Genomic DNA, 23,098 nt, shown 5'->3' on the forward strand with positions numbered 1-23,098 from the left:
AGAAAATAAAAATTTGGGTCAGAATCAATCATTGACAAAATCTTTTGTGATCTGAATATTTTAAAAAAATATTGTATTCTATTATTATGAGTCATTAATCTGGTTTAAATTCTATTCAAAAACAATACATAAACAAACAGAAAAATAAGGTAATACAATTATTCAAGTGATTGATATTTAGGGAATGTAAACAGCAGCCAATGAAATGGAAGCTACAGTAGATATATTTGTTTCTGGCATGGCTGTCTATATGTTACTCATTTTGGTGAAAGTAAAAAGGGAACAGTGAGAAGGAAAAATCCACTGGTGTCAATGGTGATTGCGCAATTTTTTGCTACTTTGTATCAGCACTGTTCTTCTTGAAATTCAGTATTTTAGGTGCCAAAAGCTAAACCAGAAAAGAGAATCTCTATTCACTCTGCATTAGAAACCTTGCTAAATATTTGCACTTTTTGTCAGCACATAAGTGATCTCATTGCGTGTGCAGTGGATCATTTTACTGACGGAAGAAATCTGAAAGTTGAAATTTACATTATATGACATGGGTTTTGGACATATTTCCCAACATGCCCCTTATCTCTTTTTCCGGATTTGTTTCTTGATGTATTTCTCTTTCAAAATTGTGTTCCATATGTGGAATGTGTAGAAATTCTTCTATATATATATATATATATATATATATAAAACAATATGTTTCAAGGAAGATGCAACACTTACAGCAGACTAATAAATCACATCATTGGGAATGAACGTTAAAATGGCTGCCCCATTGAGTATATATCAGTTAGGTTCTTAGTACATTTATTGCTTGTTTAATATGTAAACCGGGCTTGGACTGGTCATCTGGGCCCCCCTGACAAATGCCTGGTGGGATCCTGGCCATTGGCACCCAAAACTTACTGAACCGGCTGCTCCAGCCCTGCTGTAACCATTATTATATTGGTTATTTCTGTTCAGAAATATAAAAATCTGAAAATCTAGATTTAGAAAAAATCTACTCTAAATGCATAAGAATACGATGAGTCAATAACCCATTCATCGACAAGGCCCTATACTTGTTTTCGATGGGGGACTCCAACGACATTAGAACACAATTCAGTATAGATAGCGGAAAATAGTAATATTGACGGAATCAAAAGAGAGCAGAATCAAGTATTTTATGTGGTCATATTAAAATAAATAATAGCAGTTCAGGTCCGCAAAGCTCTTTGAATTCTAATTTGCTGACAAGGTCAATTTTTTAATATTTTTAATATGTTTCTGGGCACCGAAGGCTTATCATCATGAAACTCTCAACACGGCTAAATATAGTGCATTAAATGTATCATAAATTGATGGCATTCGAGTTGGTTTAATATGAGAAAAAAGATGCATATATATACCTAAAACCAAATTAATCCAACCAAATAGTAATACAATATTAAAACAACTCGCCAATGTAGATTTTTACATTAAAACTTAAATTAAAAATTAAAAACCCATTTTACTACATTTTTGTATTTAACAAAATGTGTTACACTATCACCTTTCGGCAAGCTAAAAGTATATACACACCCCAATAGGTCACATAACCTTCCAGGTGTAGTTAACCAACACAACTTCTATAAATTATAAATTAATTTATATTCTATAAATTATAAATTATAATTATAACATAAATTATATTTACATTTACAAAAACACCAAAAAAAATACCAAAATATATATTTTTTTCTTTAAATAATTAGTTATTGGTTTCTTTATTAGACGACTGACCAGTTGAGTTCATAGTTTAGAGCACCAGGTTCACACATCCAAAACAGTTGATGGCAGAGCAGGGTTTTAACCATGTCTCTGCTCCGCTCCTGTGTAGGTACTGCCTGGAAACCAAAAAACCTAAGGGAAGCTGGTGAGCCGTGTCCAGCCTGATAGTAATGGACTGCCGTGGCATTATTTTTCTTCTTGTCTATGAGTATTATTTTTAAAACATTACATATTGAGGAATTATGATCTGTAATTCTTTCACACAGGGATCTGTTTAAGGGTATATTCCCAATCCCAGTGAGCTTCCAAAGGGTGTAACTTCAAATTAGCCTTTTGGACTAAGGGGCCTGACTTTTTAGGTTGGTATTCTCCATCTTATTGCCTACGATTAAGCACTTTAGTAAGAGCGAAACGTGTGAGGCAGCCGGCACGTCCGAGACATCAAATCCACTATATTGATATGTACTGGTTTGTTATTTTTATACCTGGTACATGAAGTAAGTGTTTTTACTGAGATCAATTGAGCTCCCATCCAGTTTTTTTGCACTCTCCATCTTATTTATGGTGGTGCAGCAGAGTTGGGATGGTAACAAAGTATATAATTAATCTTTTTCGCTAAACCAGGAACCTTAGATGGTCCAAAAAGTTGGGGTTCACTGTTCCATGCTGTCCTGTGTTCTTTAATATTTAACCCCTTAATGACAAAGCCTGTACATGTACGGGCTCAAAATGCATTGTTCTTAAGGGTTTAAACAATTCATTCTGGGGTCTTAATATAATGACCACTTGCACCTACAATCAGGAGGATACTTATGTCTGGTTCTCCATTAAAATTACTTGATTTCCATTGAACCTTTACCAGGAATTCCAGTATTTCTTTACACCCAATGCTTTGGAGAACTCGTGAACTAAATTATTCCTATGAGCTTTTGAGCTTTGCTCAGCGTTGTGATCATACGATTCGTTCTGCAAAATGTGAAGTCTGTTCCTGAAAGATTCCAAAGCTTAGACTGATATTTAGCTTATTGGAAAAGCAGTTGAGATTGTTGGCTTCGCTGTGCATTGCTCATCCCCATGGCGCATACACGGTTAAGGTCTACTGCTAGAAGAATCCAAAGCTTAGAATCATACCTAGCGTCTTAAAAGGTTTGTCTTCCCAGCCTCTGTCTGCAATAAGAAAAGCATCCAGAATCATGGGATTACGGCAACAGTAATTACAATAAAGCTTTAAAGTTGACCTCTCCTCGAAACCTCAGTCTGTCCTTGTAGAGGAAACTATTCTATACTTAGGTGCCAATTTTTACATAAGCCGTAAGCCCCACATAAGTAAACAAAGGCTAAACGAGGAACTCTTTCTAATAGCAGTAACTAAATGTAAACATGGGTCCTTTGTGTGTCTGGTGAGAGTTAATTTATGAATGGAACTCGAACTCACCCGGTTTGGAAGATTTCATTCTTTCTTTTCATTAGTGAGATACTTTGGAATATTCCGAGATTTATCCCCCTTAGTCAACATGTCAAGAAAGCACTTTCTAATAACTAAAGATATACCAGCTTCACTTCAAAGATACTCCGAGAAGCTTGTATAAATACGGCCATTACCTCCCCAGATACTTAGAGCTCTTTTATTACGCACCTCACATACTGATTGTTTCGGAATTGTAACAAGACCACTGGATTTTCATGATTAATATTGAAGGGATCTATATCCTTAAAACATCAAAAAAAAATGTTTTTCTTTACTGATGCCTTAAAACCGTTAATAGATCGTAAATCTCCCCTTTTCGTTGAAAACTATGCATTCATGTCATGTTCCCGTCCAAAATGATGAAGTGTGAATTAGCTAAGATATGACATGCATTGTCTATCGTACAACCCTCAAGGAGCTGAATCACTGCGTACAGTTAAAGCCGAGATGAATGTCAAACATCCCGGCCTTAATCCAAAGACATTTATATTATTGTATGGCTGTGGTTGTGACACGTATAACTTTAGGATTCCTACTCAAAAAATAGAGCTGGTTGAGACTTTGTGGAAGTTTTTACGAAAAAGATGGCTCCTATAGACAATCGCGAATGTGGCTAGAATTAGCCAGTGGCTACCTATTGACCGCATCACGTCGTGTCTGCATTGCATGCCGTGTGTATATATCACACACACTCTTAAATATAATATTTATGTTAGCAGAAATTAAAATGTGGATTTTTCCACGTGGCAGAAAGCGTTACCTTATGCACATTTTTAAAGATTTGACTTCCGCTTAAACAAAATATGTTACATTTTATCATTTGAAAATGCTGTATCAGTATTAAAACACTTAAAAGGGACATAAACCGTACCTGTAGTGATTATGGAATATATAAGGGGAGCTATACATTATGCATATACATTATACCAGAATTTCAAGCAAAAAATAGTTTCAGAACTTATTTGTTCTGATACTTACAGATTATATAGTCATGCGGATCCATACGCAAATGAACTAGTTATTAAGAAGAATATTTGGATATGATATCACAGATGAGGGCCGATAAAGCAGATTATATCTTTTTCCCTTGATTTATTTGGTGCTACACATAATTCACACAATTTTGCTACAATATTGTGTTTTCTGTAACATATTAAATATGTAAACTAAGTTTTGGTCACAGACTAAGAGCCACGTTAACTATTCATGTAGGCGGAGGACGTAACAAGTACTGCCAACTTGGTTGAGCGTCATAACTTCTTCAGAAAGAGAGAGAGTGAGGAAACCATGTTAACTTCTGTATTAACCCCTTAAGGACAATGGGCGGTCCCTAAACCCATTGAAAACAATGCATTCATACATGTACGGGCTTTGTCATTAAGGGGTTAAGGACCTCCATGCATATCCCTCCCCATTAAGCTCTCTCTTTCAGTACGATATCTCTGTTATTGTTAAGTTGCTGATTGTCACTGATTGGCTCAGGCAGCCTCTATCGGAATGGGAGAGGAAAATAGATAGAAAATTGGCAAGACGATACTCGCCCATTCAATCTGAGATACAGATATCAGCTTTGCTTGCATTACAATCTTTGTGGGTTCTAACCCCTTCAAGACCGGGACGTACCTGGTACTTCCGGGTCAAAGGTCACCGGCAGACCGAGACGTACCAGTCATCGATGATGCGCGATCCAGTGTCGCTATGGACGCTGGGATCGCGAGGGGCGGCTGCTACTGACCGCCGGGTGTCCCCAGCGATCCGTAGCAGCCACTCCACCTCAATTCCGTGCACGTGATCGCTTTGCAGCGAATCACGAGCACGGAGTTTAAATATTTAAAAAAAAAACTGCGGTCTTCAAGGGAAGACGCAGTTTGCCAACGCCGGTCCTGAAGGGGTTAAATTCACTATATAGCATTAAAAAAGGATACTTCACATTAGTATTTATCCTTAGGGTTTTAGTGATTCCCGCTGCCAAGTATGCAGACTGAATTTAATATAATACCTAAAGCAGTCCCTTTCATTGGTCCATATCCAGGTGACGGATTCTCCGTGCCAAACATTATTCTCCCAGTATACTCCTATAAGTAGATTGTCTTACTAACTTAATTCTTACTGTGTATATGTTTAGAAAAAAAAAATGGGGATCTTGATTGACTGCCAAGTCTAGAAAATCCTGCTATTTTTTTGTTTTTTCCCAGTGTCGACTCTTAGATAAGACATGTAAATTTCTTTGTTGAGCTCGGCAATTATAATCAAAGATCGGGAAACACAACAAAATGAATACATTAACACCATTCATTATCTTCCGAAGGCAAATTACGGCATGTAAAACAGGAAATTAGGTGTCTGTTAGTGAAAAGAAGAAAAAAAAAACATTTTGTCTGTATCTTGTAATAATGACATCAAATTCCTTGAAAATAAACTTAGACATAAAGCTGGGAATTAAATTATAATTAAATAGGAAAACAATCAGACTCTCTTAATGTGTGTTCCTTTTAAACCTGTCTATATCATAATAACATGCTCTCCTGTCTTGATACATGCGCCGGTATCCTTATAAAACAGGATATGGATCATTTGCTCTCTGTGTATCTTAATTACATTAACAGGAAATTTCAGACGCATAATTTTACCTAATTCAAAATATCCCAGGATTTTTTTTTCCCAGGAAGATCAAAAAAAAAGTGTAACATATGTTTAAGTGAGATTAAGTATTATCTATTCTAAGTATTCTTATCCAGCAGAACTAGTGTTCATTCGCTCAAACGTGTGATTGTTCTAGATCTGTTTATGCAAAAGTACAGAGCCCTCCACTGATATTGGCCCCCTTGGTAAATATGAGGAAATTAGGCTGTGAAAAAATGTCTTTGTTGTTTACCCTTTTGATTTCTTCTTCCAAAAATACACAAAAATTGTCTGCCCTGATGGATATCAAACAACGGCAAACACAACACCCACATTTTTTTATATATATACGTGTGACACAATTATTGGCACTCTTTTGGTCAATACTTTGTGCTACCTGCCTTGGCCAAGATAACTCTGAGTCTTCTCATATAATGCCTGATGAGGTTGGAGAATACATGGGAAGGGATCTGAGACCATTCATCCATCCAGATCCTTCAATTTGTGAGGTTGACCCTGGAGGAATCTCCTCTTCAGTTCACCTTGCAGATTTTCTATGGGGTTCATGTCAGGGGACTGGGGGATGAAATAAGACAGAAGAACAAGAAGAGACAAGACAAGAAAAAGAGACAAGAACATGGAAGAAGGAAGAAAAGGTAGGGAGACATTAAGAGGCGAGCATGAGAGATTTGTGAGAGTGTGAGTGAGCGTTTGAGAGAGTATGAGAAGAATAAGGGTGAGTGACAATGAATTGAAAAAGCCCTTTCCGAATTTCGTATGAAATGAAATTGGAGGAAACAAAATTTGTTGTCCACAAATGAATGGACCAAAAATGAAGCAAAATATTAGTGTGATTTGTTTTTGGTTCATTTGCAAGTATAGTTAAAATGGGCTGGTTGGGGAGATCAAAGATTTTCCTTGGAACCAGCCCATTGAGCAACGGGACACCAGGGGCCTGATCTCCCAAGAGGCCGACCAGCCCCCTAAGATCTTATACCTGGGTAAAGTACGCCCAGTCATACACGATTCATTTGAAAATGATATTAGATAGGAGTGAATGTAAGCTCAATATGGAGCTTTCCCTGCCGAGTGTTAGAATTGGACACTGATCGGTCTTGCAGTCATAGAGGTACTTCCTTCTTTGCCAACCTTGGACTTATTGACCCTGAGGTGTAGATATTCCAAGTACTTGCCGTGCTGGGGTTCTTTTACAACATTTATGAGGTCAGCAGAACAATCCTGTCTCAAAATTAGGGAATTGCTGAAAGACATAATATTCTATATAGACTTGTTTTTCATGCCACACTTCTGTAGTGGTCTTCCACAATACTGAAAAGATCCTTCTGTGTCTGTCATGATAAAGCCTGACAAGGCTTTTAAGTCCTGACACAAGCCAATATAACTTAACTAAGTGTCAGGTGCAAACAGCCAAGAGCATATTTATTCATCTTTGTCATATTCTGCCTCTAACATTGTTTAATATCCTGTGCATTTTTAATAGTACAGTAATATTTATGCAAATCCAAAATACCTTTCTCAGTGCAAATTTACAATTTTTTTGGGAATAAAATCAAAGCCGATTTTTATAAACATACCTGGGAACTCTCTGGGTTTGACCTAGAGTCTTTTGCTGAAGCCCTGTTTTCCCAGTCTCTGGGTCAGTTTCTTCTTTCTCCAGACATGGGAAGATGCTTTTGGTCATGCGGAGCACTCAACCACTACTCTCTCTACATCCACTAAATGTGTTTAGCTTTTTGTGGTTTCAAGATGGCAGCTCCCACATACAGCACAACCAGAATTAACAGGGCTCAGTTCTCAATCAGTGTTTCAATGAAAAGGAATAACATATATCATATGGCTTTTATGGGTTGTTGGGTCTACGAATTCACAGGAGCTCCATATTAATCAGTAGTGTCCAGAATTCGGGAAGAGATATACATACAATGGTGATAAACTGGTTTGGGCTGGACTGTCCAGTATTTGGTCATTTTGTGCATCTTAACATGTATTATTGTTTTATGGCTTTTTGTATTTTTTTTTACTAATTTCTCCTCTATAGATGTATAGGCTTAAATTATGGAAAATTAAAAAAAAACAAAAAAAACACCAATACCATGATTTCAAAGCTTAAAAATTCTATCAAGCTCTGACATTACCAATGAAGAGAAGGAAAATCAAGGATTATCTAGTCTGATTTACAATAGTAGGTCTAATCTGACAAACAAGTTCAAGCCTGCGTGATACATAGAACACTAAGGCTAGATTTTATAACATCACTTAACGTTTTACTGAGTGCTGTGGCTTTAAAACTGGTAGTCGTAGTCATTTGATTAGTGTCATGTAACTGTTGGCTTAATCAAAGAATACGTCAGCTCTTGGAACAGAAGTTACTTATTCAGGTTGGAAAGCCTGCCAGAAGGTAAGTGTTTTTAAAGTAAAATCATAAACTATCATGGCAGTTAGCACAGTGACAGCGAAGGTGACTTTAATAAATCTAAAGTTCTTCGTATTAGACCATTTAAAAAATCTTCCCATGCTAGAAAACAATTTGCATGGAAGTACGGTTACGTAAGGAGCAAAAACTACCAAGATCTTCATTAAGGATAATTTCATGATTGATGAGTAGGGATGTCCTGTAGTCTTAAACATTAGAGCACAGGGTTCCAAGAGTACTACATACCATGTATAGAACATCTCCTTAAAGATACATTTGATCAGTATGGATGTCTAAATAGAAAACTAATGATCTGGATGTTGTAGAGTCCCCCACCTTGTCCCAGAGCTCTTCAGTCCATTGATGGAAATGAAACAGAATACTTTTGGCCATTGTTGCCCAACTGTCTTGTCCACATTCTATTCTTGGATTAGTAATGTTGCTTCATAAAATCAAATACCACCATCAAATCCTCCTTCCTCTTCCATAGCAAACTGATCGTAATGTTATTACACACTTTTATAATTATTTTTTTTTTTTAAATAAGCCATTTATATGCCTCCTACCCCCACATCATCTGAACATTTGGCTGCAGAACTTCCATTACCACCAGCAAAACCCCTTTGCTCTTCCGTAACAAAGTATCAAGATGAATTAGAGTTCATAATATTACTTAATACTAATATCATTAAATCCTAAATGTTTTCAAGATCCAAACTGCAGAAAAAAACATGTAGTTTGTGTCAATCAATATATATATATAGTCACTAATTAGGTTTAGAGGGTAGGGTAGATTTAGGGTAGCTTAGCGGGAGCAGAGCAGCTGGCTTCACTACAATGAGGGTATTAGGCAAAATAAATACAGACTTAAAAACATAAATGGAATACCAGCATTCACACTAGTTTTTAAGGAATTCTGTTTAATCAGTGAGTATTTTCTAAAGTTTTAGCCGCCACAATAGATACTATTGCTACTAATGTTGGGTTATTTATTGAATTTAAGGTAATAGTTATAGTAGAAAAATGACAAATTAAACATTTAAGAAAACGACTAATATATTAACTAAGATTGGATTATTCCATAATTGAAAAGGAGTTTTAACTGAGACAATAAACATGACCCCACACACTTTGCCTATTTTGATGATATTTAACTCTGCAGTGGGGTTTATGCATGAATAGCAACATTTTCAGGCTAAGTATTGAAAACATAACAACACTTTGTTGCTGGATAGGACTTTAACATTGGTTCATAAGATGCAAGAATACACATTAGTCCTCAATTCAACAGAATGGTCAGTTTTAAAAGGCTAAAATGATTGCCAAACCCTTACTCTGCTTGCCCTTTCCATCTACTGAGAATGGCCTCACCAAAATTACTGTCCATCCCCTCGTTGTTAAAACAGAAGGCTTCTTCTCATTACTATTCCAGTTTCTTTCTGCAGTCTGTTGACCACTCCAGCCTCCTACAAACCCTTCATTCTTATGGCATCCATGGAATGGCTCCTTCTTGTCTAAAATCCTACTCTTCTAACTGTGCCTTTACCTCTGTCCATCGGTGTGTGTCACGTCTCAGTTCGTGATGCTCCGGGCCTCCTTGTTTAAAAAACAAATCGGTCTCTCGGACTCCGGTGCCATCTCTACACTGATGACATGGCAATCTAACTTTCCCATCCTGACCCATCAACCTCTATCCATATCCTCCGATGAGCTCTCTGAAAATGCATCCTTGATGGCATCCTACTACATGCAGCTCAAAATGTCCAACGCCAAGCTTCTGGGTATTTCCCTTTCTCATCTATCTCCAGTTCCTGAGGTCTCCATCACCATTGATAATTCCACAACCTACCCAAGAGATCAAATTTGCTACCTTGGCATTACAATAAACTCCACTCTCTCCTTTATCTTACACATCCAGTCACTCACCTATACCTAGTGATCTGGAGCCTCAGGGAAGCAGCACTTCACCAGGAGACTCCAGGTGAACCCAAGTCTTGTATACCGCTAAACTAAAACTAGGTAAATATTGGTTTCTCCAGCATTTCATATCGACTTATATATTGTTACTGGCTAGATGATAAAATCTTAAGCTACTAATTATATTGGAAAAGGTTTTACATGAAAAAAATAAGAAAAATTTAATTATGGGAACTCTTGCATACTAGTCATTAGCCAGACCCCTGTTCACATTCCTTTTAGGAATCTTGGAACTTTATATTCCATTAAACAAAATCTTAAGAAGTATATGAAAATGTTGCCAATACTCCAGACACAAGATAAACAGGCTGAAATAAGATCTTCTTAAATCCTAAAGACAAACACAGCTATTTCAACCTTTTTACCATCTCAATGCCAAGAAAGGTAATTTAGATTACAAAAAAAATAAAATTGTATCTGCAGGACAGAAAATATTTTCAATTAGTTATCAGCTCATTTAAATTTAAAGGGGTATTTAGTGTCGAACAGATACAGCTATTAACGTATTCAGGGCTAGGCTTACTAGACTCAGTCCTAGGGTGGCAGGGTTAGAAGGGAGGCAGTCCCTCCACTCAAAACCAGGGGGCAGATCGATGTGCCGCTGCTGAATGGGCCGAGTACAAGGGATATCTTTGATCTCCCCAACCAGCCCAAGTCATGGAGCACCAGTATATGATGTCATATCCCGGCGCTGAGCAAATATGAAGGCACCCATGAGGAGTGGATGGATCTACCATGTATCAGGCCTAGGGAAGCTACCGGGATAAATACTGGATATAGCTTGGACATCCAGTAACGTTTAAGCACAGTAAGACGAGTATGGACATGGGAAAGGGACAATTATTTGGTTGTTACTTGATGTTTATGACCTAGTAAATATATACTGTAAATGGTCAATAAAAAAAACACTTTCAATTGCTTTGATAGTAAATTATGGCTATAACTTCTTGCAGGAGCAAGTTGGTCGTTTGTATCTGGCTGAGACTCTCCATCTGGTGCACTGGGCAAATGCTCAACCAATATGGCGGACCGCACCCTACCTGAGCATAAAAAATAACGTGCAACCGTGCAAACCCCGCAATTGGTCTCAACTACGTCATCAGGCGTCCTCTGGACTTAATGTCCCAGGACCTTCTCAACATCGACACTCCGACCCTGCTTTATACAGTTGTTAATAATCATTTTTCACTCTTCAACTGTACAAATCCTTGTTGAATCACACGCGTTTATCCTACCCCTCCAACAGTTGCATGACACAGAAAAACATACTCTGTGATGTTCATTATTTTGCAAAATTCAGTAGATTGTCTAGTAGGACTTTCGTACTTTTCAATGTACTCATAACCCCAACAGGTGCTGATGATGTCTAGAAAAAAAAACCTGTAACATGTCTGGTATATCATTAAACTTAAACCCTGAGTAATCTTTCAATAAACACTTCAGTCTGTGTTGTACAGTTCAATTCTGTTTTTGACACAAATTATTTGAGGTAGTATGTATTTTATCTTGGTCGATACAAGAAATTACAAGTGGCCTAATACTTAGTGACAGAAGTTGACATATCAAAGGAGCTATTGGAATATAAACAAAAAATAAATCAACGTTTTTAGTGTCCCTCCCCAAAACGAAATTCCTCATTTTACAAAGACCATATAATCCTTTCATTTTCAAACAAATACCTCCGCATTTATGTTATTGTAACGTAAGCTTGCATAAATCTTACAACAAGAAGCGTGTTTATTGTGCTTTTTTAATAGCCCGGTTTGAAGGATTTCGTACTGACATCATATTATTGAAAAATCCAGAAAGGATTACATGTGTCATCTCGATCAATTGCTGGTAATTGGAACACAAAAGAATTAGAACTATAGGACTCATGGTAAACTATGCACTATATTTCCCCGCACAGTGAAAAGAAGAAGAAGAAAAAAAAAAAAAAAAAAAAAAAAAAAGCTATTAAGTTAATTGGTACTAGATGCATGTCACAACTATCACATCTATTATTTCTTGCTACATATTAACTAGGGTGTCTGCTATGACAGGCGTTTGACCTGCTAGAAATGAATTGGTTCACCATTACAATTTTGAGGTTAAAGAAATATTTGGATGGCGGTAAGAAGTGGTGGAATTCTGTTTCTTGCAACTTGTACAGCTTTATTTGTTTTCTTACAGGTATTGACATTTTGCGAGGCCAGCTCGTACTACTTGATGTGGCATGTTCGCCTGTTATTACACAATTAGCTAGACATTTTGTAGAAGAGCGTTCAAAATTTGTTGCTAAGAAAGAGTTGGAAGGACTATTGGTCTATTTAAATACTAGATAATGCTTTGAGAACATTAAAAATAGACAATATTGGTTTGATGGTGATGGTTATTTGTTCGGTGAATTTATAGATCATAAGCAACTGGAGGGATAGTCTTATTTATTGTCTAATGCAAAAATAATAAAATGTGTTTCTTTTCCGGCGAGCCGCATCATGTTTCTTCCCGGGAGCGTAATAAAATAGAGGGATATCGACATATTGGAGGGAGTTCAGATGTTGAATGGTTTGCAGGAAAGAATGATTAGGGGAGACAAAGTGATCTCAGTACGTACGGCTTGGTGGATTGAAGAGAGAAGGGAGACGTGAAAGAAACATTGGAATAATGAGGAATGGACACGATGAGGGAAGTTTATTTCAAAGAAGGAGAAATGTTATTAAGAGGCAGTAATCTAAAACTATTAGGTCAGAAGCGGTAGAGGTTAATACAGTAAGGGAATTTAACCCCTTGAGGTCAATGGACGGTCCCTAAACCCATTGAAAACAATGCATTTTGAGCCCATACATGTACGGGCTTTGTCAGTAAGGGGTTAAACATGCATGGGATAGGCATGGGGCTCCTAAATGTAACATGGGACTAAGGGCTGATTAAGGTCGGAAAAACTGGGCAGATTAGATGGGCCAAATGGTTCCTGACTGCCATCAAATCCATCTATGAGTTCCAGCATAGCCTTTAAGATGATTTGTAATTTCCTATTTTTTTTACTTTAAATTATCCTTGCGTCTCCAGTGTCACTCTATTTAAATTCTTTTTTGATTTATGTGGAAAGGATTTGAAACAAAATAACTGATTTTATCCTATATACGCGGAAAAATTATCTGAAACTTTAATTGGCAATCTGATTAATGGCTTTCGTTTAAAGCAAAATAATTTCAATCTAATTTATCATTTTTTTTAGATTCATATTTTATCTTTAGAAACTAATCAAGGAGGGAAAAGTAACCAGCACAGCCAAAACAATTAATTTTTTTAAGCGCCCTTAAAAATGGCCAAAAATCAGCAATTTATAGGGGGGGTCATTTAGTGAGGAGGAATAAAACATGTCATCTACAAGCAGTTAAAGTGGCTGTTCCCATGCTACACACATAAAGCAACTTTTTAATACATACATATTACCTACTTTAATCTATAAACTGTGTTAAATTGGTTTACATAGTATATAAAACTGTTTAGATAGATAGATAGAGAGAGAGAGAGAGAGAGAGAGAGAGAGAGAGAGAGAGAGAAAGAGAGATAGAGAGAGAGAGAGAGAGAGAGAGAGATAGATAGATAGATAGATAGATAGATAGATAGATAGATAGATAGATAGATAGAGATAGATAGATAGATAGATAGATAGATAGATAGATAGATAGATAGATAGATAATAGATAAATAGGATCGATAGATAGATAGATAGATAGATAGATAGATAGATAGATAGATAGATAGATATAGATAGATAGATAGATAGATAGATAGATAGATAATAGATAAATAGGATAGATAGATAGATAGATAGATAGATAGATAGATAGATAGAAAGATAGGTAGATAGATAGATAGATAGATAGATAGATAGATAGATAGATAGATAGATAGATAGAAAGATAGATAATATGGATAGATAGATAGATAGATAGATAGATAGATAGATAGATAGATAGATAGATAATAGATAGATGATAGATAGATAGATGATAGATAGATAGATAGATGATAGATAGATAGATAGATAGATAGATAGATAGATAGATAAAGAATAAGCCTGTATTTTTGGTTTAATTTGACATATACCACGGTTTACTGTAACTAATATATATATATATTTTTTTTTTTCAATTCCCAGTTTATTGCACATATGGTAACATATACATGGCGTAAGGTACTGAGTACATAAGTAAAACAGCAGAGCAAGTTACATATACAGCATAGGCAGAGCCTGCACACGAGTAGGAGTGGCAAGGAAAACATGAGACATTGAGAACAATAGTTGAGCAAATCAGGTACCCACAAGAATAAAGCCACCCCCAAGGGGGAGGACAGAAAAAGGCCAATAGGCCAATCGGTACCCAATAATACAGTGTCATAAAATATGTAAAACAAAAGGAAACAAAAAACAGAATAAAACAAGTCTGTCCCAGGGTCCAGCAGGTAGCTCCGCTTACAAGGTCACGTTAACCAAAGGCACGAACATACAAAGATAGACCCAGTAGGAGAGTAGTAGCTGACCCCTAGAGGGACACAGATAAAGGGCGATGTTCCAGGGACGCGATGAACGACCTCCAGTGAAACCACTTAAGTTCAACTGTATGACCTGCCCCCCTAGCTGACCACATGAGAACTTCCATTTGGTAAGTGAATTCGACCTGATGTACCCAGGCCATAAAAGAGGGAGGGGAGACTGATTTCCAGTGGCGGGGGAGGACCGCGTTGGCCGCGTTAATCAGATGAAACGTCAAGGACCGCTTGTAGCTAGAAAAAGAAGTCTGTGTGTGATGGAGCAGAATGGCCTCAGGAGAAGCCTGGAAATCGGGATCGGCCACCTCACGGATCACCGCCGTGACGGAATCCCAAAAGGGTCTAATATCTGGGCAGGACCACCAAATATGCAACAGGGAGCCGGGATGGGCACTACACCTCCAACAGGTCGGGGGGACCCGAGGGGCGAATCTGTGAATGTCTAGGGGAACCCTGTACCATCTCGTAAGTATCTTAAAAGACGTCTCCTTCATTCGGCTAGACACCGACCCCTTGTGGACGATAGAGAGGATCTGAGACCAGTCCTCCAGTTCAAATGAGCAGGCCAAGTCCCGCTCCCACAGGCTAAAATAATACGGCTTGGCGACCGGCTCGGGGGAGAGCAACAATACGTACAATTTAGATGGGGCGGCTCCCTGAGTTCAAGACAAAACCTCTCCAATTGAGTAAGCGGACGGTCCAGACGCGGCCGAACCGCCAAGGAAGAAACAAAATGCCTAAGTTCATGGTAAAGGAACTGGATGGAGAAGGGGCAGGGACCCGGGCCCGACAGGGCCTCTAGAGGCTGCATAGCTGCCCCAGTAACCACATGGCACAGGCGCAGGGTGCGAATCCCCGGAGGGAGAAAAGCCTGCAAGCCCCCACCCGAGCGACCCGGGGGAAAGTCCGGGTTCCCCACCAGGGGAGTCAGAGGGCCAGGAACCCTAGCAACCTTACCATCCCGTAGCAACCTACAGAAGACCCGCAGGGTGGGGAGAAGGAAGGGGTGGGCAGAGTACGTGACGCAGCCCACAGGGTCGCCAATCCACGGTAACACAGACAACGGGCACGACAGGAAGGACCCTTCCACAGAAGCCCACTGCTTACCCGAGTCTACAGACCATTCGATAACGCGGCGTAGGTGAGACGCCTGCCAATAAAGCTCTAAACTCGGAAGACCTACCCCCCCTGCAGTCGCTGCCTAATCAAGTAGGAGAACGCCAAGCGGGACGACCTGCCCCTCCAGACATAGCGCAAGAAAGTCCTCCGGCATCTCTGGAAGAAAGACCGCGGGAGATCTATGGGTAGCGTCTGAAAAAGGTAAAGGAATCTGGGGAGAAGATTCATCTTTATGACCCCCACCCTCCCAAACCAGGAGATATGGGGATATGCCCATTTACGCAGGTCCGATTCCAGAGTAGACAACAAGGGCTCAAAATTAAGATTGCGCAACTTCGAGAGGTCCATGGGAATACGCAGACCCAGATACTTAATAGAATCATCCCTCCATTTAAAGGGGAACCCAGTCCGAATGTGGTTACAAAGTTGCGCTGGAATGTGAAACCCCAGGATCTCCGATTTGGACAGATTGATTTTATAATTGGACAACACCTGGAACCTGGCAAGCTCCGACAGGACAGCTGAGAGGGACCGAACCGGGTCAGTGAGAGTCAAAAGAATGTCATCCGCAAACATCGATAAGGCATAAGACCGGGGCCCAATCCGGACTCCCGCAATATCCGGGTGGGCCCGGATGGCATTCGCAAAAGGTTCGAGAACTAAAAGAAACAAAAGGGGGGAGAGGGGGCAACCCTGCCGCGTACCGTTCGCCAACGTGAATGGATCGGACAACAAACCATTAACGGCCACCCGTGCGGTCGGGGAGTCATATAAAGCCCTAACGCAGGTCAAGAAGCGAAGACCGACACTAATCCTCGAGAGAACCCCAAAAAGGAAGGACCAGGACACCCGGTCAAACGCCTTCTCGGCATCCATCGAAGCTACGATCAACGGAAGGCCACGAGATTGGGCACGGGCAATTATGTTTACCACCTTCATAGTGTTGTCTCTTGCCTCACGCCCGGGGACAAACCCCACCTGATCGGGGTGTATGAGATGGGGCAAAAAGGGCAACAGGCGATTCGCCAAAATTTTGGAGAATAACTTCAAACCAACATTGATCAAAGAGATAGGGCGAAAACTACTACATAAATCTAAGTTTTTGTCAGGTTTAGGGATGACCACGATATGCGCGGACAGGGCCTGCGGGGCAAATGGAGCACCTTGGGCGATGGCATTAAAAAACGAGACCATGTGAGGGCCAAGCACGGAAAGGAATTTCTTATAATAGCCAATGGTATAACCATCCGGGCCAGGACTCCTACCAGCCGGAGAAGTTTTCACGACCTCAGCTACCTCGGCCAAGGAAATTGGGTGGTCAAGGAGGGCCCTGGCTTCGGGAGGCAGGGTTTTGGTGATGAAGTCCGATAAATAAGCTGTAAGAGCCTCCTCCGACTCAGAAGGGGGAGTCCCCGGGCGCGGCAAATTATATAAGGACGTATAATACTGTCGAAAACAGTCGGCAACCTCCTCCGAACGGAAGCGAAGCCGACTCGCGGGGTCCCTAATACGCGGAACATAAGTCTGTGCCCTCTTAGCCCTCAGTGCCCGAGCCAGGAGCCTGCCAGGCTTGTCCCCAAATTCATAAAACTGACGCCGTACCAGAAGATAGTTACGCTTAGTCCTATCATCAAGGAGGGCCGCTAACCGCGCGCGAAGAGCAGAAAGCTCCACCTGGATGGAGGGAAGGAGGGTCAGCTTGTGGCGGGCCTCCAGACGTGCTATTTGTTGCGTAAGGTCTAAGATGGTGGCCGCGCGGTTCCTTTTAACGGAAGCGCCCAACTTAATCAGGTGGCCCCGCAAGACTGCCTTATGCGCTTCCCAAATCGTAGGAAGCGAAACGTCAGGGGTGACATTCTCTGCAAAATAATGTGTAATGTGAGAGGACAATTGGGAAACATGGTGGGGGTCACTCAATAAGTTCTCATTGAGACGCCAATGCCAGTTGGTCCTGGGGAGGCCCGAGAGAGCGAGCTTCATAAAAACCGGGGCGTGGTCACTAATCGTAGCCACACCAATGCTAGCCGAACATAGGAGCGACAAATGGAAGTGGGACAGAAAAAAGGCGTCTATGCGCGAATATTTACAGTGACTAGGGGAAAAATAGGTATAATCCCGCACAGTGGGATGGAGGGCTCTCCATACATCCACCAACTGGTTCAAACGCAATTGATGGTTTACCTTACGAATCATAGAAAAGGGAACATGGGAACTCCCCGAGGAAGAGTCAATCTTAGGGTCCAACACCATATTACAGTCCCCCCCCAAGATGGTAATACCCTCCTGGAAATCAGCCAGTTTGGACAGGATCGAAGTGACAAAACGGGCCTGATTATTATTAGGGGCATATATATTTGCCACAGTGACTCTATGAGAGCCCACATAGCCCTTGACGAAGATAGCTCGGCCCTCAGTGTCCTTCCACGTCTCAGAGGGTTGGAAGCGAATGCACTTATGGATGAGGATAGCCACCCCCTTGGTTTTAGAGGAAGGGGAGCTGGACAGAAATGAGTGAGTGAAGTGTCTATTCAAAAGAGGGAATTCCCTGTTAGCAGAATAATGCGTTTCTTGCACAAAGGCAATATGTGTCTTAAAGGAATGGAGAAACGCTAGGAGTTTGGAACGCTGTTGGGGTTTATTGAGACCTCTGATGTTCAACGAGACCAAGTTAAGAGATTGAGGAGCCATACAGTATATTGAGAGAGCACCGGGAAGAGCACATCTGAAACCGTGGAACCCTGGGACAAGCAAACAAACCAATAAAACAAAACATAAACCAAACTGTGTGTAGTGTGTGTAACGTGTGGTGCGATGCAAGGGACAACATCCCTAGTGAGATTGCTGCTGCAATATGCAGGGTGAGCACGGGGACTGCGAGCAGGCCCAAATCAACCGTCCACACAGGGACAGGAAGGCTCTGGGGGGGGGGGGTTGCCGAGGAGGGCAAAGAAAGGAAGGACCGGGACGGTCCCTAAAAGCACAGGTGACAGGGAAGAACTATACGTCCCCGTCAACGGGACTGAGACGAAACATAAGGACCGCTATGGGGAGAAGAACCCGGGACCCAAAACATCGGGCCAAGGACGCCAAGCGCCCTGCTGGGTAATGACATGGATGTGTAAAAGGAGCAAAAAAGAAAAATAAAGAAAACAATGTAATGTGGCAGCGAGCAGAACTTAGACCGGTGAGAGTCAGACCCCCACAATCTCCAGGGGACCCAACCGAACTAGGAGAGGGGGGCCACCCAGACTTAGCCGAGCGGAGACAAAAAATGTAGTGTGGTGCACGAGCGACGACGCGTGTATAACGGAAAACCGGAACGAACGAGCGAACGAGGAACGAAAAATACCGAAAAAACAATAGAAAAATGCCGAAGTCCGAAGAGTCAATATGGCAATGTCCAGAGTGCCTCACCCACGACGGGCGTGAGAGCACAGACATGGGAGCCGAAGATGACACCAACTCACCACCCGGACCGGCAGAGAACCCCATCGAAAAGCGTCCACCAGCCAGGACTCAGGAGCTCGGCAGAGGACGGAAAACTGGTAGTGAAGCCAGACACTCAAGGGTCTCAGTCGGCCGCCGTCTCCGTAGTCGCGGCCCGTCGAGACCTCTTCCTGCGTTGCACCGGGGCTGTCCAGGACCTGGCCGGTTCGGTGAGCTGCTGCGGAACCTCAGCGGAAAGTTCCCAGTCCGGGAGGCGAATGGCTGGAAGATCCAGGTGAGTGAGAAAAAACTCCAGGTCGCTGTGATGACGAAGGGTGAGGACATCCTTGTCCTTGCGGGCAATGAGGACAAACGGGAATCCCCACTGGTACGGAATGTTCGCTGCACGGAGCGCCGCTGTGACGGGTTTAAGCGCTCTACGCTTCTGCAGGGTGATCGGGGAGAGATCTTGGAAAATTTTGATCGGGTCCCCCTCGAAATCCAAGTCACCCGAGAGGCGACACGCCTTCAGCACAGCCTCCTTAACGGAGTACTCGTGTAAACAGCACACCACGTCCCTCGGGGGTGCCGAAGGGGGACCTTTCGGACGGAGTGCCCTGTGAGCCCTGTCGAAGCGGATCGGGGTATCCTCAGGCTGTTGGAGAAGCTTATTAATTAAAACTTGCAGTGTCTTACGGACGTCAGCCGCGGAGACCGATTCAGGTAGGCCTCTGATGCGTAGGTTATTGCGCCGACCCCTGTTGTCCAGGTCCTCAAGCTGTCGGTGCAGGGCAGTAAAAAGTTCCGAGTGGCCACGGTGCATAGCCGATAAGGCATCAACCGCCTCACAGGTCTTGACCTGATCTTCCTCCAACGTGGCGACACGGTCACCAATGTGCTGAACATCCTGCTTGATCGCGGAGAGATCAGCTCGAACTCCCTGTAAGGCCTGGTCCAAGGCGGAGTCGATCACCGAGACCAGATCCGCCTTCGTGGGTAGCTGCTTCAGGGCGTCCTGCCAGGTAAGTGACTCCACCGGAGGATCGGATAGCGCGGCGTCCCGGTCTAGCGAGACGTCGTCGGAGCAGTCGCTCGCTCGACTCGAGGGAGAAGGCGCCATCTTGGACGCATGGCCTCGAGAGTCGGAGTCCTGGGAGCCCCGGAAAAAGTGCCTCACGGAAGGCGCCAGAGGTCTCTCCCGGGTGCTGGGAGCCTTAGGGGTACCGGCCGAGCGGTTCGACTTCCCCATAATCGCGGCAGCGGAAACTAAGTGCGTAAAGTCCCGAGACGGTGGACAGAGCTGCGGTCTTATGCAGCCATCTTGGATCGGCGCCGGCCCCGCCCCCCTACTGTAACTAATATATATCCAGGTTTCCAAGTCCCTATAAATATTATTCCCTGAGAATTACAAGAAGTTTTATCACAAAATGACACATAGGAATTTTTTTTATCGTACCATAAATATTATTTATATTTCTAGACCCTTTCAGTAAAAAAAAATTTTATCCAGGAAATTGTACATCTCAAAAAAAACAAACAAATCCCTATTGTGTTTGAAAATTATTGCCAATGGCAAAATGGACTTTGCGATCAATACTTGTGATGCACAGGGAGTATTTTTTAATATTGTACATTTAGCAAATCTGGGGGTTTAGATAAAAACAGACTATCGTCAGCTGAGAGGTCCCTTTAAATCTTTATGATGTCCCTGTAAATACTTTACGTCAGTAAAATTAGTTCAGATCTCGGAATAACACAAAAAACATGCAGTCCAATTACAATAACTCTCTGTCAGTTAGAAGTTTTACTCATTTTTTGCTTTTGTCTCCTTTCTTTTTCCCTTGGTGCTCTATTCTCTCTCTTCCCTTCTTTCTCCTCTATTTTTCATTTCCTCTTCCTTTTTTCTTTGTCGTCTAACTGCCAACTACTCTCCTTTTTCACTTTTTTCTCTCTTCCCTTATCTCTTTCATCTCCCCCATATGCCTCTTTTTTTTCTTCTCTCTCTCTTTTTCCTTTCTTGTCCCCATATTCATATGCAGCTGAAATTAAAATAATCAATTGCATAATAAAAATAATGACTCCTATGACATCCCCTATAGGTTCATTTATTTGATTATTTCACGTCCAATCATATAGGGATACTATACTCCTGTATGGTATAGCACAGGGGAGTCCAACCTGCGGCCCTCCAGCTGCTGCAGGACTACATCTCCCATACTCCTCAGCCAGCCCCTTAGCTGAAAGAGCATTATGGGAGATGCAGTCCTGCAGCAGCTGGAGGGCCGCAGGTTTAGACGCCCCTGGTATAGTATATAGTAGAAATCATGTGGGATCGCTACTAAGATATAGAAATTATGTGAATTTATTTTGTAGTTCTTAACCCATTGAGTGGCCGAAAATACTTAAATTATGTCCATGCAATATCTACAAAAGACTTCCTGGTTCTAAAAGGGTTAATGCTGTTTTTGAGCTCATTTACAGTTTTTCTCAACTGTTCAACAAGATCTGAATACAATATTAATGCAGACTGTGCCATTCTGAAGCATTCTGAAGTATAGCTTCTAAAATGACATAATATAGTTCAATCATCTTAATTCAACCCAGTGAAAAAAATGTTCCCTTTCTTTAATTTGAAACACTCATTACCTCGTTCAGCAAGCTTGATAAGGAGGACTTAGAGACTAATTACTTTAATTAGGAATAAGTTATGAGAGTATGTTTGTTCTAATTATAGAGAGAATTTTTCAAATAGATTTTTTTTTCCCCCCTCTCAGGCTGATTTGATTAAACGGTAACTGAAATAGATCATGTTCCCATAAATTAAAATGCTTATGGAAAACGCACTGTCATTCATCGCATAGTCATAGATAAAAATGAATATTATGCCATGACCCTAGACACATTATTGCGTTAATAAGTTATGCGAGAGAAGATTTAAAAAAATGTAAGATGTAACTTTTATTTTTTACTGATTAAGATCTTCTGCTTCCATTTTAAGATATTTTAAAAGAAAAAGAAAAAACTGATTAGAAGCCCCACAAAATAAAATGAATTAAATCTAGTAAACCAAAAACTCTCCGCCCATGTCCCGCCCATTTCCCCATCCACTTTTACCTGCTCTCCGCCTAGATCCTTCCCACCAGTTGCTGTCTGGGGATAGCCCCACCCCATTTACAGCTAGCCCCACCCCCATCACTGGATCATGGATCTATGGTACCGCCCCGTCCAACATTAAAAAAATATCCGTCCTCAAGAGGAAAAAAATAAAATAGACAAGTTATTGGAAGCTATATCCTGGAGTAATAACAGGAACAATAAAAAATATATTTTATCCTATATATATACTTAATGTGACCACACCCATAGAAATCTGGAATTTCGTAAATATCATAACATAAGAATTTTGCGTTTTTCATTATAACAGCACAGCAGAGTTCAATCAGTTGTAAAAAAATAACTGAGGTTCACACATAAAATCTGTAAGCATATAAAAAACTTTAAAAAAAACTTTTAAATAACCTAGATTTTTAAAAAGAAAGCAGAATTCTGTTATGCAACATTTTTTTGTCTTGCCAAGCTTGATACTTTGGAAGTTAAGTACAGGCATCCAGCACACCTGTGTACATTGGCATAGAATAAAAACAACAAGGCAAGGTCGGCAAATATCCAATTACCTGTCACAATAGGATTTATACTAGAGATTTAACGAGACTTTTTCTAAGTAACTTTTAAATAGTGTCATGTTTAGAGGACATTTCTAAGATGTT

The sequence above is a fragment of the Sceloporus occidentalis genome, unplaced genomic scaffold (genome assembly GCF_023333645.1).
Source record: "Sceloporus occidentalis isolate IW3139 unplaced genomic scaffold, rSceOcc1.0.p SCAF_236, whole genome shotgun sequence".
NCBI classification, from domain to species: Eukaryota; Metazoa; Chordata; class Lepidosauria; order Squamata; family Phrynosomatidae; genus Sceloporus; species Sceloporus occidentalis.